Here is an 18,749-nt window from a genome sequence, read left to right as displayed (position 1 = left end):
GAATCCAGCGGCTGCCTGCGACTCGTCTGATGTCGTCCGTCCACCTAGTGGAGGGTCTTCCAACACTGCGTATTCCGGTGCGAGGTCGCCGTTTTAGCACCTTAGAACCCCAACGTCTATCGGTTTTACGAACTATGTGCCCTGCCCATTGCCATACTTCAGCTTCGCAACCCGTTCAGCTATGTCGGTTACGCTAGTTCTCCTACGGATCTCCTCATTTCTGATTTGATCACGTAGAGAAACTCCGAGCATAGCTCTCTCCATCGCCCACTGAGTGACTCTGAGCTTTCTTATGAGAGCCATAGTTAGCGACCATGTCTCGGATCCATATGTCATCAATGGCACCTACTATCTAATGTGCCCCAAATCCACATGATACTGTACATTAATTTTGAGGAACTGATACTAAGACCAGGACCCGACAAGAAGGCTCAAAGTTACTCAGTGGGTAATGGAGTGAGCTACGCTTGCCTACGTGATCAACCTCAAATGAGGAGATTCCTAGGTGAAATAGAGTAACAGACATAGATCTAGACATCGATCTACGAGTTGACAATGAGCGGAGCGCATAGCTCGAATAACTGACGTTAGGCGTTGAGGTCCCAAGCCACCTTGCACTAAGAAAGCAGCGTTGGAAGACTCTCCACTTTGCGGACGAGCTAAGTACTACACTGGACAGAAGCGGCACTAGACAATATATTCTGTAGTTCTGACCGTTTACACCTTTAGACTTTGAGAGTACTTTGAGTTGAGCTATCGCCTGTAAGTCTTCCACTGTTCTAGGGAATTAGCTATGTGACGGTCGCTTCTTAATAATAGCGCTATAGATCCATGTCGTTAACTTAAATTAAATCTACCCCACAGCCTAACTGCTTATAGCTTAACAAATTGTCACAAAAAACCTCTATTCAAACTAGCCCAACCCATAATTATGTATTTACAAAAATGGCTGACGCATTTAACCCTTGCACTGATTATACGTTTAGACGACGTATTACACCGTATTTTTCATTAATGAAAACTGCACTGAAAAAAGGAGCAAACCGTAATCTTTTGATTATAGGACCCGTTAAATTATAAAATCATTATAAATACATCTGTGGGTGCATTTAGGGGATTTAGTTAATGGTTATTCTATTGTTTGCTTCGCATTGATAGAGTTTTAATTTGATGGGGCGTTTACACCCTTTTTTGATGTACCTTTTTGTAAAGTGCAGTTTTATTGTTACCTACTAGTTATACACGAGGGTCCACGGTATCGTCTACTGGAAGATTTTTTTTTAAAAATTAATATACAAGTTAGCCCTTGACTGCAATGTCACCTGGCGGTAAGTGATAATGCCGTCTAAGATGGAAGTGGGCTAACCTGGCAGTCATTATTAAACCCATAGGTAGGTACCCCTTTGGTTTCTATACGGCAGCGTACCGAAACACTAAATCACTTGGCGGCACGGCTTTGCAGGTAGGGCGGTAACTAGCCACGACCGCAGCCATATTCAATAGATATCTTTAGGAGGTAACATGAAATCCAAAAAAATTGAAATAGTGAAAACGTGTCAATACTGTAAACATAAGGTATAATGTAGTTTAGTATTTATAAGACCCGATATTCTGCAGGGTAACCTGAGAGTTATATACAAATTCACTTTCAACCTGTATCGCCGGCGACAAACATCGTATAAATTATCGGGGCACAATCAAGAACATCCATAAACCACTCGGGAATGCGCGGACAATCGTTCATTGAGGTACTTATTTATTTTAAATACAATCATCAGGGGGGCCTCCCGCCGGGCCGCTCCTGCGGCGCTGTCGCGGGCCCCCGACCTCGGTCTTCTTTCGGCCCCCTTTAATCAACTGTCATGGACCCGTACGATACCATTACATTACCCCGTTCGCGTCCCTACTTATTAAACACTAACTCTTATGTCGTGTACATAAAAACCGTTTTTTTGAATTCGACTGTGACTTGGTTGTGATTTTAAACTAGGGTTGCCAAGCATTCCGTTTCGGTCAGGATATTGACTTATATATTACTTCGTATGGACAGGGCTATTGATCAAACAAAATGGCACCGACTCAGTGGTGAATTTAATTACCTATTAGATACCAACGTCTCGCAGAAAATCTATAAATAACGACCTACTCCTCTACTAATAAAGTTCAGTGATAATTAATCAAATCATGAATCATGGTAAAACAATTAGAATAACAAATTAAGAAAATTAAGTAATTAACAAGTTACCTACCTACATCCGTATCACATAAAAGGTATCAATAGCAAAAAAAAATTAGACTTCAAATTATTATGGAAATCTGCTCAGCATATTTGGGCCCAGTCATGCCGAAATTCATGAATGTGCTGAAATTAATTAAAAAATATATAACTTTTAAACAATCTTCTTCTCAAAATCAATGCAATTGCTTGGTACTTTTTGACACGACGTAGTCCATACAAAATGACTCCTCACGCACCCTTTTAACTCTATGTGACGATTCACCTTTAAAATAAGGACTACAATCGTACTTTTGATATGAACTTTGAGTATTTGATATGAGTTTTGATGTGAACGTAAAGTTAAAATGACGCGTGAGGAGTTTAATTTTACGCTTTTGTTTTTATAACTGGGTCCATTTATAGCTTTTGTTGGTTTTTTGTCATCGTGTCCTGAATAATAAAATTTGTATATGGTAAGGCTACTTTAAATTGTCATGATTCGTAAAAGAACGATCCACTGTGGACGCCATGTTTATTTGATTGCGATGCATTGGATTTGATTTGGATCGAATGACGTTTGAAATTCAGTCACTGACAACCGTTTTCGAATAGAGACAACAAACTATAGTTTTTGATTACAAGATTTTTAGGGTTCCGTACCTCTAAAAGAAAAAAGGAACCATTATAGGATCACTTTTTCTGTCCGTCTGTCCGTCGCGTCGTGTCTGTCAAGAAAACCTATAGGGTACTTCCTGTTGACCTAGAATCATGAAATTTGGTAGGTAGGTCTTATAATACAAGTAAAGGATAAATGCGAAAACCATGAGTTTGTGGTTAAAATAGCGCGTGAGGAGTTAAATTTTACGCGTTGTACACAATACACAATTACTTCTATGGTAGTACCTATACATAGAAGTCATTGGTCATAAGATTACGAATTGTTGGTTTTTTTTGTCATTCCGCGTTACTATAGATGTGTGATGTCATGCTAAATCTAACATAGTAGACTTGACAAAGAAAACATAGGTACCTAATAAATAAGTAATAGATAAGTTGTATCGAGTTGGGTTGGGAAAGCGCGCGCGTCACTGCGCTCAGTCATCATGCCCGCGTGGAATGGTGCCAAAAATACTGGCTGCATTTCCGCGCTGGACAGCCAGGCTGATCCGTTGCGCAAAAAATTAGCCAGCCCTTCTGTCACCAGATGAGGCTATTAATCGCGGTGAAATGTCTCGTACCTAATTTTTTTTTAGCACTAAGACTCCATGGCCCCAGGGTCTCCACGGCAAACGGCACAAAAATGTAACTCTCTAAAAGAGAGGCATACTTGCGCCGCTTGCCGTTTTCAGCTGTTTCTGCTGCGGCTCCCAGTCTTGATGCTGTCTTCCTAATATGACACGGGGCCAATGTGTCAACGCAAGTTGCGTCCCACATTAGCGCCCGTCCCCGTGCCCAGGGAACCAGCGTCAATCCATCAGGTCTCTTGCCATCATCCCGACTAATCCCTGCCGGCTCAATGAGCGCAGGAATATCTATAGTGGCAAGAGCTCTTGTAATCGTATCGTTAAGAGAGCCATGCCTAAACAGCCTACCAGAGCTCCTTTGGCAAGTGAGTCGAGTCCGTGAATTCCTTTGGCAAGAGAGTCCGTGTTGTTTTGGTCTGGTAGGAGGTGCAGCCATGGAGTTTCCTTCCTCCGGTAAAGTGCAGCCAAGCGACTAAACATTCCGGTTTAATACTCCGCTAGAAATTAATTAGGGGTATGAGTGTAATAACATTTGCCATACACTGTATTCCAGGTTAGCCAGCTTTCATCTTAGGCTGCGTCACTTGCCACTACGTGAAAGTCATCTAAATGAATATGTATGAAAAACGCTATACATATAGCATTATAAATAAGTATGCATCATATTACTCATAATCGAAATCCATAACCGAACGTCAAGCTCGCCGCGTTGATCTGACGAATTTGTTATGGTCCGAAATAACGTGCGATACACACGGCTACATCCTGTAGCTAACAAAATTGAATTTAAGAGAAATGCTTTTAGGCAAGCGCACTTCAATCTAGCCCTCATCATTGCTTTCAATTAATAGATGACATATATAGATGTAGACCGGACTTCATCCACCTGGATTTAGATCTTTTAAAATCCCGTGGGAAATCTTTAGTTTTCCAGGATAAAATGTAACCTATATCCTTTTCCGGGATGTAATCTTACTCTGTATCAAATTTCATCAAAATCGGTTAAACTGTTGGACAGTTTAACCATATACCTAACTTAATAATAATTACATTCGGCGAATGTAATTATTATTAAGTTATATGCTTAGGTTGTGCTCAGAATCAGTACAAATTTGGTACTGATTCTGAGCACAACCTAATTTTAGAGTATTCGCATCCTCTTCTTACTAATGTAATATGAAAAAGACAGACGCAGTTTGACAGTTTTAAATTTAATTTTTAGATGGCAAAACCCGTGATTTTAGCGCACAGTCGCGAGCCTACTGTTTAAATTTGTAGCGTGCACTAAAATTTAGAGTTTTTAAATGTAAAGTTCATGTTCTGTCCCTTTTTAGCATTGTTAAAAAGAAAAGGATGCAGATACTCTAAATTTAGTTTAGAGAAAGACAACGGAATCGGGCCAGTAGGCTCGCGACTGTGTGCTAAAATCACGGGTTTTACCATCTAAAAATTCAATTTAAAATAATTGTCAAACTGTGTCTGTCCTTTTCATATTACATTAGTAGGAAGAGTATGCGAATAAAATTAGGTTGTGCTCAGAATCAGTACCAGTGACTACATAAAACTCAATACTTATTTGGATATGAAAGCTTTATTTAAAATATAAATACATAAATAAAAATGGTCTCATAGGGTTGGCTCACATTAAAGACCGTATGTGATACGCGTTGGCCATTTCTTTTTTCATGTCCTAAACGGCCCATAAGTAAGGCATTGTGAGGCGAATGGTAACAATAGGGCCCATAATGGAGGGCCATCGATACCCTTTCTTTGCTGGAATTTAATTGTGTGATGAAGTGTGGTTACGACATTTTTAAACGAACCGAGAATGTTGCAGGACAAAAAATAAATCATGACTACAGTTTTTGGTGTTTATGATCAGGTACATTTAGTTACTATTTAGGTATGTTTGTAGCTAGGCATCTACTATCAACCTATAGTACGCGAGAGGTCGAGATGGCAATCGGGGTGGGGACGCCTCGCACACCCGCACAACCCCCGCGTTAATCCGGTGCGGGTAACGTACGGGTGTGTGGAGTGTCCCTTCGCCTCATACCCTGATTGCTATTTCGACCTGTCGCGAACTATACCTATAGTTGAGTGTTTTATTTTTGGGACAAAAATTTGATGACTACTTAATTTTTAGGGTTCCGTACTTCAAAAGGAAAAACGGGACCCTTATAGGATCACTTTGTTGTCTGTCTGTCCGTCTGTCTGTTAAGAAACCTACTTACAGGGTACTTCCCGTTGACCTAGAATCATGAAATTTGGCAGGTAGGTAGGTCTTATAGCTGACATTAGGGGAAAAATCTGAAAACCGTGAATTTGTGGTTACATCACACAAAAAATATTAAATTGTGGTCATGGACTAATAATTAGTATTTTCAATTTTCGAAGTAAAGATAACTATATCAAGTGGGGTATCATATGAAAGGTCTTCACCTGTAGGCTGTAGGTACATTCTAAAACAGATTTTTATTTATTTTTATGCATCATAGTTTTTTGAATTATCGTGCAAAATGTCGAAAAATACGAGTGTGGTACGGAACCCTCGTTGCGCGAGCCTGACTCGCACTTGGCCGGTTTTTATAATTTTACCAAGTACATAATTGGTAAATTTGTTTAACGATCTGTCCATGTGTGGCCTCTCTAAGAAATACTTTTATAATCTAACACCATACCAGACCATCAATAAGCGTAATTTATTACCTATTTTGAATAAATCATTTGCCTTTGACTTGACTTTGACTTTGCATTTTGCAACAATCCGAGGTGCTAAAAACTCTTAAATAAATATTCCAAAGTGTACGGTAACGAGACATGCACTCATAACACAACCGTATAACGTGACGTAATTGTGAGTATAAAATCCAAATCGGACGTAACAGCCGCTTAATGTTGTAATGAAATAATTTGCAACACTTTATTGCGACTAAATGAAAATCAACTTATCGACTTAGCGGGTGGTAATCGAGTAATGAGCAGGCTTTTAGCACGATCAATTTGTTATAAAAAACAATCAATTATGGACTTTATTGCCACGTGTTAAGTGTGATACCTATTTTTAGTAGTGATGTATTGAGACGTTTATCTTAATGCGTTAATGCGAACACCGTTTGCAGCTCAGAGCTAATTTGTTTTTAATTGATGAACTTTTAAAGTAGACGCTTTAGCGAAATTTTTGATAACTGCTCAGATGAAGATTACCAACGAATTTTCTAACTACAATAACACTTTATACCAATTTACCACCAAATGGATGGATAAATCACCCACTGCACAGGTTCAACATGCACAGGTGTAGCACTACAGTCTTTGCATCCCGGGGATGGACATAGGCTACTTTTCTCGTAAAAGTTCTCACGGGGTTTTTAAAAATCTATTCCACGTGGACGAAGTCGCGGGCATGATCTATACCTACTTGGTTATACAAAGATAGCTTGCATCAAAAGATTTTTTATTTAAATGGTCAAATTGAGTTTTAACATTTCGCAGGGTTTAACCATATCCTTGAGGTATATTGCAAAATCCCGGTTTATACCATTTGACTGCGACATATAGGTATCTACCTATAAAAGAATAATCCTGACTCGCTTATTGACTGACTCGTCAATGCCCATCCCAATCTCTTGGACCTAAAAAGCAAAAATTTTGATAATTTTTGGTTTCCTTTATAATATACCTAGACAAGGAATCAGACCGGATTTTTGCTAAAATAGAGAAGCCACGGGCGATCGCTGGTACAAAATATTATTGGCAGCATTAATCAACACCGCATAGGTACCTATGACTACAAGGGCCAACCCTTTGTAGGTCCTACTAACCAAACATACTCATAAAGATATACGTAAAATACATAAGATAAATCCCCTTCGGCTTTGTTTCACACACCATGGTAAATTAAGTTCTATCTATCAGTGGTTTCGATATAATTTTAAGCGTGAAATATGGTTCACGCACTGTAGGGATTTCTATTACACTGAACTGTAACACTCTGTAAAAATGCTATTAGACGGGTAGGTATTTGTTAAAATATTGTATTTGAATTGTAAGTTGTTTAGTAGTTTCCTAGGTAATTTAATGTAGTAGGAATGTAGTAGGAATTTTATAGCAGGTGTCTAGTGTGATTACGAAAATTAACTGGAAGAAGACCTAAAACAGAGCTTGTAAATATTGTCAAATAATGATCATCGTAATTACCTGAATTTATCTACTCTTGGAGTGAAGACATCTCGAAGCTTCCTGAACGCTGCCCAGCCGAGTTGGATTTGGCAGCTAACCTCCTCAGTTTTCTTCAGGTATGACTTGTGGATCCAAGACATGGTCGCTAACTATAGGCCTCATAAAAAAGCTCAGAGTCACTCAGCGGGCGGTAGAGAGCTTGGAGTTTATCTACGTGATCAAATCAGAAATGAGGAGATCTTTATGAAAACCTGTGTAACTAGCGTAGCTCAGCGGGTTGCGAAGCTGAAGTGGGCACATAGTTTGAAAAACCGATAGACGTTGGGGTCTCTATCATTTTGTTGGGGTGGAGATATTTTCAAAAACCTAAATCCACGTGAACTAAGTCGTGGGCATCAGCTAGTAATTTATATTTCATACGATACGATCAACTGGCAAAGTCAGTTGTGACGAATAGGTTGAAAGCAAGATTCGATTCGGTGTGACGGCCATTCTAGCACCGCACACGCCGAAAGGTATTCACACAACAAATATTAACAAATCATTTTATTATTCAGATATGTTTAAGTATTTAACTTTACTTATTAAAATCTATTCTAAGGTGATATAATTATTGTTTCATACGACATGATTTACTGGCAAAATCAACAGTGACGAATAGATCGAGAGCTAGTTACGATTCAGTGTGACAGTCATTCCAGCACGGCACACGCCGAAAGGCATTCACACAACAAATATTAACCAAAGCCATTGTGTCGGCGTCAACTAAAGGTTATCTTATCACGTGTTTGCTCACCAAACAGCGTTGTTTGGTGACAGGCGCTCGTGTGTCTGTCCGTTTGTCTTGCCCCTTATCTATCATCGAAGTGGATTAGTGCCTGAGTTCCTGAGAAGTTTCCTGTCTGTTGACGTTTATGTATCGTGTGGGTATGGTAAAGACTTAGCAATAGCAATTGTTTTTAAAGAACTATTTAAATTAGGTACCTACCTGCTTTGTAAATAATTAATGGAGTCGGTTCATATTAAGATCTGCTCTCTCATAAAAGGCTAAGTATGCTCTTTTTTTGATCTACGGTTTTATGAACCTGATAAAGCACAGAAAAAATATAGTTCTTTAAAAAAAACCTTAAACTTAGATCGAGTTCCAGAATTAAAAACTGAGACTAACTGCCGTACTCAGAGTCGCTAATCGTTACCTACTTAAGATTGAGTTAAAACGAGACAGATTTATGTGAGAGATATAGCTCTGTCTCGTTTTAACTAAACTTAAGTAACGATTAAGCGACTCTGAGTACCTACGGCAGTAAATAGGTAAGGTGCGAGTAGGTACCTATATAACTTTACGTCTCCTTATTGGTTATCAAGGCCAAACTAGCACTAAATAACTTGAAACTCAGTTGTTTGTTTACCTATCATTACCAAGCAGAAACCCGGGCCCTAATTGCGAACCCGTTTATCCCTTTTTATGTCCAAGGAACAAGGAGCAGTCAAACTTTATAGGTTTATAGCGCCAATAGCATCCGTGCCTTCCTTAATTAACAGCTTTATTTAGAGGAGACCACCATCCAATAATTACCATACAGCCCGACAAAATAGGGCCAGATAATGAAAATGTCTTAATTTTATTTGATTACCCTCAATCTCGATTTTATAGCACCCTATACCTACCTAAGTGTCCTTATAAGTGCGCAGTAAATGGGACGGAAAGGTTAGGCTCCAATACATAGGTACTTACCTATACCTTCTATACCTAATGTGTAGAGGCTAGTTTTAATTAGGTACTCTAGCTAGTTGGTATCTAGGTACAGTGCGCGACAGGTCAAGATGGCAATTGGAGGCGGAGGGACGAACTCCCGTACCGGGTTGGCGCGGGGGTTGTGCGGGCACGTGTGGGTGTGCAGGGCATCCCCAACCCGATTGCCGTAGACTTTTATCTGACAGTAATGAAAATACTACCAACAACCTAACAAAAAAACTAGATAAATTAGTTATTAAAAAATCTTATTTTTACTTGATTCCAACCCTCGTTTAATTAGCGTTGAAAGTTGAGAATCAAGAGATAAGAATTTTTTTTGGGTTCCGTACCCAAAGGGTAAATACGGGACACTATCACATTTATAATATGGGTAGTGATAGACAGTTAAGTAGATCATAATTGGAAGGGGCATTTTAGACTATTTAGTTTTTACCTATTTTGTCATACTGTAGGTACATTTTTGGTAACAACAAGTCTAAGAATCAAGTCTAAACGCCAAAATAACTTTACATTAATAACAATATTTTCTGATATTATTGAATTTGTACCTAGGTACCTATACTGCATCTATGTAGATAGGTTCAATAATAGCTAGGTAAGTAGAGGATTAAATGTTGTAGGTAAATATTGCATTTCCTTGTTCCACGCCTAACCTTGTAATTCTAAACTAGGTCCTAAGAAATAAACACTGAAATAGTTCTAGCACCATTAGAGTCTTTTAACATCAACAGGGCATTTGTAGCAATTGTAGAAACAGCATCGATTTGTCGATTGCGGCTGTGGGAAGATTTATCTTGTTGTACCTACTGCTTGTTTCACGGTGTAGTTCAAGTTTATGTATCTATGAAAGGACTATGGGCATTTTTGTATGAACTCTTTTGTACCTTGTAATTTTTTTAAATATTGTAAAAAACTTTGCGCTCGCTTCGCTCGTGCTTTATCAGTTTCTGAGTGCCTAGATTTGATTTTGACAAATAAATACCAGTGGTATTAGTTGTTGGTAGAACGGAATAAATCGTACTTTCGTATTAATTGTAATATTAGAAGGATTAGTAAGATTCCATGAACACATTCTTGATGAAAAGTGATAAACATACCTTGTCTTGAAGTTAGGCAGATATAGGCAGGTACCTAGGTAGGTATCTACATAAAGGTATTTAAGTACCTTTACTTTATTGCACTATTTTAAGCACACGCTTAATATCTATCTACACAGATAGATATCCCAAAATAGTTTGTTTCCAGGCAATAAATTTAGATCTAGTTTTAGCTCCATTAGAACCTAAACATCAATAAGGCATTTGTAGCAATTGTAGAAACAGCGTCGATTTGTAGATAGCTGTGGGAAGGATTTGTGTTGCTAAAGTAGCTGTTACGAAATGTTACCCTACATTTATCTTTGAAATGGAACTAGTTTGAATGATAGCTTTATTGGATAGGTTACCTTTTATTAGGCAAATTGCACCTACCTATAGTACGCGACAGGTTGAAATGGCAATCGGGGAGGTAACGCGCCGCACAGCCCCCGTGCTAACCCGGTGCGGGCGAGCGTAGGTGACGTGCAGGTGTGTGGGGCGTCCCCCCGCCTCATACCCCAATTGTCATCTCGACCGATAGGTCGTCAATTGGTTTTAGTTGTCAAATATTTGACTAATCTCAAAGTAGGTATAGATATCTTCCTACTTTGTGATTAGTCAAGTATTTGACAACTGCCCATTTTGCAAAGTGATCATCAACCCATTGCCAGGCATGAGCACGGGTCTCCTATCAGAGTTTAAAGAGTTTAGGCCATCGTCCACCATGCTAGCCAAATGCGGATTGGCAGTCTTCACATACCTTTAGATCATTATTATGGAGAACTCTCAGTCATACAGATCTCCGGCCGGAGGGTCGGAGATCTGCCCTCCTACCAAATGCCTAGTAATCGGAGGATTACTAGGCATTTGTTAACCCTACAAACCTCAGATGCATTGCAGCTCGGTAACAGAGAACTACAAGAGAGTCGCAACAAGGATCAGAAGTGGGATTGTATTATGGTTTAGCGTTAAATCGAACTGAAACGCACATAGATATTCAATGTTATTGTTCTGGTGTAAATACCCTATACCTATGTCATGTAATCTTTATATGATAGGTAAATTCTTTTAACAATAAATACAGATTTCATAATGAGTTCTGTAAGATAATAATTACTAAAATTAGATAAGTAGGCTCTGTCAAGCCTATACTCATTAAATATTCGTGGCAAATCTCTTTATTAGGTAGGATTTTTTTGTAATGTTTCAATCACATTATGCATTTGAAAACTTTGACCATGACACACCATACGCGTTCTACGCTGCGAATATCGCTCTTTTCTATGTTCAATTTCATGCGCTTGCGCATCGATAAACCAGCCAATCAGACTGAGGAATGGGAGGGAAGGGGCTTGGCCTCATAAGCCCCTCCCCCCGCCCACTTCCATGAGTGCCAGAGTGTTGGATTACCGATTTGAAGTGGATCCGAGCTGTACCGGTACGACGTCTTTTGGGTTGGATGAAAATAATTGATTCATGTTTATAAACAACTGATAACGGATCAAGAATCTTGTCAAGAAAATAAATGTCAGACTTCAAAAAATATGTGTAAAGCAAGTAGATGGAGACATCATTACTATCATACCTAGGTGCCTAGCTACTTAGTCATGAAAAACATAGGTAGACAACTAGGTATATTATGATTTTCTGCTGCTTCTGACCTATTGAATGATTTCCTAAAAAAAAAGCTATATGAAACCAAGCTAGAAGATTACCTACCTGTCTTTGCTATCATATATTAAGTCATATGGTCTACGTGTATTTAAATATTTTGATAGGTAGATAAACAGGAATAAAGCCTAAATAGAGAATGAAAATACTTAAGTATAGGGACAGTAGAAACTTGTACTTACCTAGTGAGAACTTATTTTTTGCCGTCGGCAATCCGCTTTAGCATGTTCTTAGGTATGGATTTTATTAACAACGATAAGATCTAACTCTTTTAGCGTGATATGAAATGATATCGTTAGGTAGGTACCAATAGTACACGACAGGTTGAAATCGCAATCGGGGTAGGTATGAGGTGGAGGGACGCCCCGCACATTTGCACGTCACCCGCGCTCGCCTACACCGGATTAGCGCTGGGGCTGTACGAGTAAGATGGATATCGACATAATCTACCACGATGACCCAGTGCGGATTGGCAGACTTTTCATATCTTTGAGGCCATTAGGTAGCTCGTAGCTTGAGTTTTAAGTTCGTGTAAAAATTATCACCACTAGGTAGGTATATATCTATCATCTTAGAAATCCAACAACTGACTATCAAAAAGTCTAATTTATTACCTATTTTGACTATTGACTATTGACCATTGGTAGGTACATAGAGAATCTCTTAGACATGCAGGTTTCCTCACGATAGGATTTAAAACGCACCATCATCATCATCAACCGATAGACGTCCATTGCTGGACATAGGTATATCTTGTAGGGACTTCCCCACGCCACGGTCTTGCGCCGCCTGAATCCAGCGGCTCCCTACGACTCGTAAAACGCACATAGGTAGCTCCAAAATGTGTAAGGCGCGTGCCCGCGATAGAAGCCCGGACCTCCGACTAGGAGGTTGACCTCTTAACCACTCAGTTAACACCACTCTTTTAGGACCTTCATCATGATCAACCCATAACCGGCTCACTAGTCACTACAGAGCACGGGTCTCCTCTCAGAGTGAGAAGGGTTTTGGCCATAGTCTACCACGCTGGCCATGTGCGGATTGGTAGACTGCACACACCTTTGAGAGCATTATGGAGAACTCTCAGGCATGCAGGTTTCCTCACGATGTTTTTATTCACCGTTAAAGCAAGTGATATTTAATTAATTAAAACGCACATAACTCCAAAAAGTTAGAAATGCGTGCCCGGGATCGAACCTCTGACCTCCGATTAGAAGGCGGACGTCCTAACCAGTAGGCTATCACAGCTTCATTTTAGGACCTTACTGAGTACAATATCACACTTACACGAGTTCTTATTTTCTATCAATCAGGAGATATCAATGGCATAGTAACTTTACATTTAATCAATGGAATCCATAAAGACAAATGGAACTAAAAGTCAAGGAATGTCGAATCCGCCTACGCGGCGCGCTATCGTTTATTTACTCCGTCGTTATATTCAACTGTAGCAAATGTTTAAATATTCATTTTATACCCGCGCCTTATCTCAATAGCACAGCCTTTAGGCATTATCATATCAAAAGTGCGCGAATTAACGGTGACAATTGTGATTGCGAGTGCCGCTTACGAATGCTAAGTGTCATACGGGCAAAGAGTATGAAAAACAGATGTGACAGCGCGAAATTTTATTAGGATACTTTGTATTCTACCTATTTTTGCTTAAGGTAAGCCTTTAGGCATTGCCATATCAAACGCCACCTGCCGCTTACGAATGCTAAGTGTTATACGGGCAAAGATTAGGAAAAACAGATGTGTACCCTACTTTGTATTCTGCCTATTTTTTTGGTTAAGTGGAGGTGATTACAAACAATCCTCTGTCATGCTTATGGGTCTCATGACACATGAGGGACCAACTAGAGAGACAGAAACTTAGTATTTAGAGGTATCTAAGCTACATCCTTATAACTGCAGCCGTGTCACTTTAATTAAAAACGATGAAGGTAGGAACAATCATGCGTCATTTCAAAAAGGTCACTTGTTTGAAATATTAGGTTCAGTAATCTTGATAGCTAATCTAGTGCGCTAGATAGTGGCCGCACATGACGACTTCGAAACTTTACATGTGCTCTCGACTGTACTGGAACTATCTATTCGTACTTACTTTAAATTAAATGGAATTTCATTAAGGTAGGTATAATATACCGAGGTAAAGGAACATCTACGATGTCGCATCTATGAGAGTACACCACTATCGTGTCGCGGACAGTAACTGCGAGTCGCGATAGTGCGCTAGATAGTGGCCGCACACGACGACTTCGGGACATTACATGTGCTCTCGACTGTACTGGAACTATCTATTCGTGCTTACTTTAAATTAAATGGAATTTCATTAAGGTAGGTATAATATACCGAGGTAAAGGAACATCTACGATGTCGCATCTATGAGAGTACACCACTATCGTGTCGCGGACAGTAACTGCGAGTCGCGATAGTGCGCTAGATAGTGGCCGCACACGACGACTTCGGGACATTACATGTGCTCTCGACTGTACTGGAACTATCTATTCGTGCTTACTTTAAATTAAATGGAATTTCATTAAGGTAGGTATAATATACCGAGGTAAAGGAACATCTACGATGTCGCATCTATGAGAGTACACCACTATCGTGTCGCGGACAGTAACTGCGAGTCGCGATAGTGCGCTAGATAGTGGCCGCACACGACGACTTCGGGACATTACATGTGCTCTCGACTGTACTGGAACTATCTATTCGTACTTACTTTAAATTAAATGGAATTTCATTAAGGTAGGTATAATATACCGAGGTAAAGGAACATCTACGATGTCGCATCTATGAGAGTACACCACTATCGTGTCGCGGACAGTAACTGCGAGTCGCGATAGTGCGCTAGATAGTGGCCGCACACGACGACTTCGGGACATTACATGTGCACTCGAATGTACTGGAACTATCTATTCGTACTTTAAAAATGTGAAAGAAGACACTTTAGAGAGGAAAAAATCTATTAAATTCACGTAGGTAGCTGAAACAGAAAAATTGTAAATTTTTATAAAAAAATTGTTTTCATAACAAAAATAAAAGGTTTGATAAAAAGACTAAGAAAATAATGGAGTTGGTTTTTTATATTATCTATCTCCAAATAATGTTAAATTTTGACATTTTCACAGTTTTCTATTGGAAGTATATAAGTGTCCGTCAGTTTAGTTTTATTTGGCGTTTGGAAATGTAGCCATAAGCATCGTAGGTACTACATTGTATTTGGTGAAATCTTGGTAAATTGATGAAATCTAATTTAATGGGAACTAGTTACTATTGGTGGCTGGATGAGGGAGGCTTAGGACAGGGTGTGGTCTGGTGGCATCACTGAAGGAAGGATTATTAATGTTCAACATTAGATCTCCATAGGCTGATATGTTGGTGGTGATGATAACGAAGTACTTACTTTCTATAAAGAATAATAATATACAAGATGTAACCAGAATGCTAGCAAAAACGAAGACAGGTGATAGTACTGAAGATTAGTAGTAGATTAGAAGATACTGACCATTAGAAAAACGCGAAAAAATATATAAATAAAATATCCTATATTTTGTTCACGATATATTGCAAATGAAACATCTGACTGACGCTAGAGGTCAACGAACGTTGCGTAAGTAGGCCACTCAGAGTCAATGCCGTGTCGTAGGTGGGGCATTGACCCCAGTTTTGCACGCTATACATTGCGGGTTTGAAAAATACTAAATCACTAAAACTACAAAATGAGGCAAAGGATTGTTATTGGATTGTGCTTAGATAGTATTACAAAAACGCTAAGTTTTTGATAGCGTTCTGGTTACACCGTGTATTTTCCTATACGAGCTTTTGATTTAAAAACTCAGGTAGCTACTTACTAAGGATTCGATCTAAACTTCAGTAACGCGTTATAAGCCATGATATAACCACAACGTCACCACATGAGTAGGTAAATATCGTGACTACGGGTAACCTACTCAAGTAATTAAAACCCCTTTAAAACTCTATAAAAGTGTGAAGAAAAGAAACAATTTAAGAATCACATTGGCAATAAGAAGGCAAACTGCAAAAGGCGCAAGAAATCGTGCTTAACATACGAAACAGCGCAAACGCACGTTTCGAGCGCATTGTCAAAACACCTTATACAATTTCACAAGAGTCGAAAAAAAAAGAAAAAATGCCGCCCATACCGTGTGTGGTCGTTGCGAATAAAAGTGAAGTCTAATGGTTTAGAAACGTCTAACTAAAGTTAATAAAATTCTACTTACTACCAATATATTATAATAAATGCGAAAGTGTGTTTGTTTGTTGATTTGTTGGTTTGTTCTTCAATGACATAGCAACGGAGCAACGGATTGACATGATTTTTTGTATGGATATATTGTTAGACCTAGAGAGTGATATTTACATGCAACGTTGGCACTCGCGTTGGTACCGGTAGTGGATAGGCGAAAACGGGCAAGCTGAGGGGAAGAGCATTCCAGCGAGGCCTGCGCATATATTTCTGCCATGTACTTAGGTACTAGGTAGTTAGGTACAAAATGTAACTTTTGTCTTGCTTTTCGTGATTTATTTACTTTTCCTAGATTACCGCATAACCATCATGATTAATAATCAGTTACCTAACTTTAAAAATAATAAATACGTTATGAAACTTAAAAATACTAAGTAATACGTACCTATACGTACTTATTGAATGTTACATTGAGATGCCAGCTTATGATTTGAAATTCCTTTATTTGATGTTAGAAACTGTGTGCCACTTTATGGTAAGTCCACGACTCGACTCTACTAGTCGCTCTTTTCGAAACGCAAAAACATAACAAGTATAATATTCTTTACATATTTGGACATTTCTAAATAACCATGGTGTACTACTAAATTCGTATAAAGCGCACTTCAAACGTTCAAAAGCAAATATTTTTCAAACACCGGTTAAGGCAATCACAATTGTTTGTGACAATCGACTGTAATTTCGGTGTCGATGACAATGCTGTGTTTGCGAAAAAAAAGCTTCGCAAAGGTATACTTTGTTTAACGCAACGGGATTTCTGAACGCTATGTAATTTGTGTATAATTCTCGGCTATAAAGGCACTAAGATGGTCCTCCACCATTATTATGTTGTCATAGTCGTTTAAATGAAAGGTGTACGATTTTTGAATAATCCCTCTCTATTCGTTTTGTTGTTCTTCGCCCTAATCTGTGACAGTTCGTGATTTCGGTAATGTGTAGTTGATATTAAGATTCTATTATTTGGAGACTTTGATGAATCATTTTTTTTATTTATTTTTTATTTTTCATGTACCAAAATTGTAGTTACAAAGTAATAATAAATTAAGTTAGGTACATTGGAAATGCAGAATGCTTCTGTAGAAACGTTAACATAATTTTATCAAAAAAAAAATTATAAATTATTATGTATAGTACCTAAGTATAAAAAAGTAATGCTCTCCACTTTAATCATAATACAATTTTGAAGTAGCTTATACTGTAGGTATCTATTAATTTCCTAAATAAATAAATTGCAGTTCCTACGCGGCTGAAAGTAGGTAATGTAACATCGACCTTTATAGACGGAGATAACAGATTTGTAGAGTGTTGTCTCTGTCGTTAAGACCGGCAAAACGTCATATACCCGGGTATGACTGACAGAGATAGCGCTCTACAAAGCCGAAACGGCATTCTAAAAGCCGATGTAAATTACTTTCTGCCGCGTACTGTACCTAGCTTTGCACGCCAATCCGTTCCTCCAGTGCGACGTGATTGAAGGACAAACCAACAAATAAACACACTTTCGACAAGATATTATGTTAGGTAGAATGAGGGCCGCAATAATAATATAGAATATCTCTACAAAAAGCTAAAAGATTAAAACAACATACGTGTTTCTAAAAGCAGTAATAAAACGCCATATTGGTATCTAATTCTAAAAAAGAACAAAGAATAAAAAAAGAAGTATCGAAGCAAATCCGTGACGAATCATGCGGTTGGCCTCAAATTTGGAGTGCAATTCTTTAAATATGGCGGGTTACATTTGAAAATAGAACGCTATTACCCAAACAGTTAAAGAATTTTTCACCTTTTAACACATCGTCAATTTAAAAATCCTTTAGCCTAAAAAAATAAAACCATATGGGCCGTTTTGAGAGTGTTTTGTGTTTGAAGAAGAATCGAGCTTTATGTCATTTTGATACACTCCGAGACCTTTTGTGTGGTTTAGAATCACAAAAGCGTCATTTCATTGTGTTTGAGAATAAATCCGATGTTCTTACATCGATTTGGCGTTGAATTGAATCGATTTTTCAAGCTCGGTAGTCGTCCTTTGTTGCTAATAGCTAGACCGAGTTTCTAATTTTTTTCTTTGATCTGTGTAATCATCACTTTTACGACTATTATCCTAGATAGATTTACCTACTTATTATTATTTGAGTTAATGCAACGAAAGATTTGAATGTTCATCATCCGTAAATACCATCAATAAAAAGGAATAATTATCTATATCCATAGACCATACCAAAATATAATAAATAGCTGTGATAGCCTAGCGGTTAGGACGTCCGCCTTCTAGTCGAGGGTGCGTAGTTAAGTAATTAAATATCACTAATAACGGTAAAGGAAAACA

This window comes from Maniola hyperantus, chromosome 19 (genome assembly GCF_902806685.2).
Source record: "Maniola hyperantus chromosome 19, iAphHyp1.2, whole genome shotgun sequence".
NCBI lineage: Eukaryota > Metazoa > Arthropoda > Insecta > Lepidoptera > Nymphalidae > Maniola > Maniola hyperantus.
Note: the sequence above shows the minus strand (reverse complement) of the source record.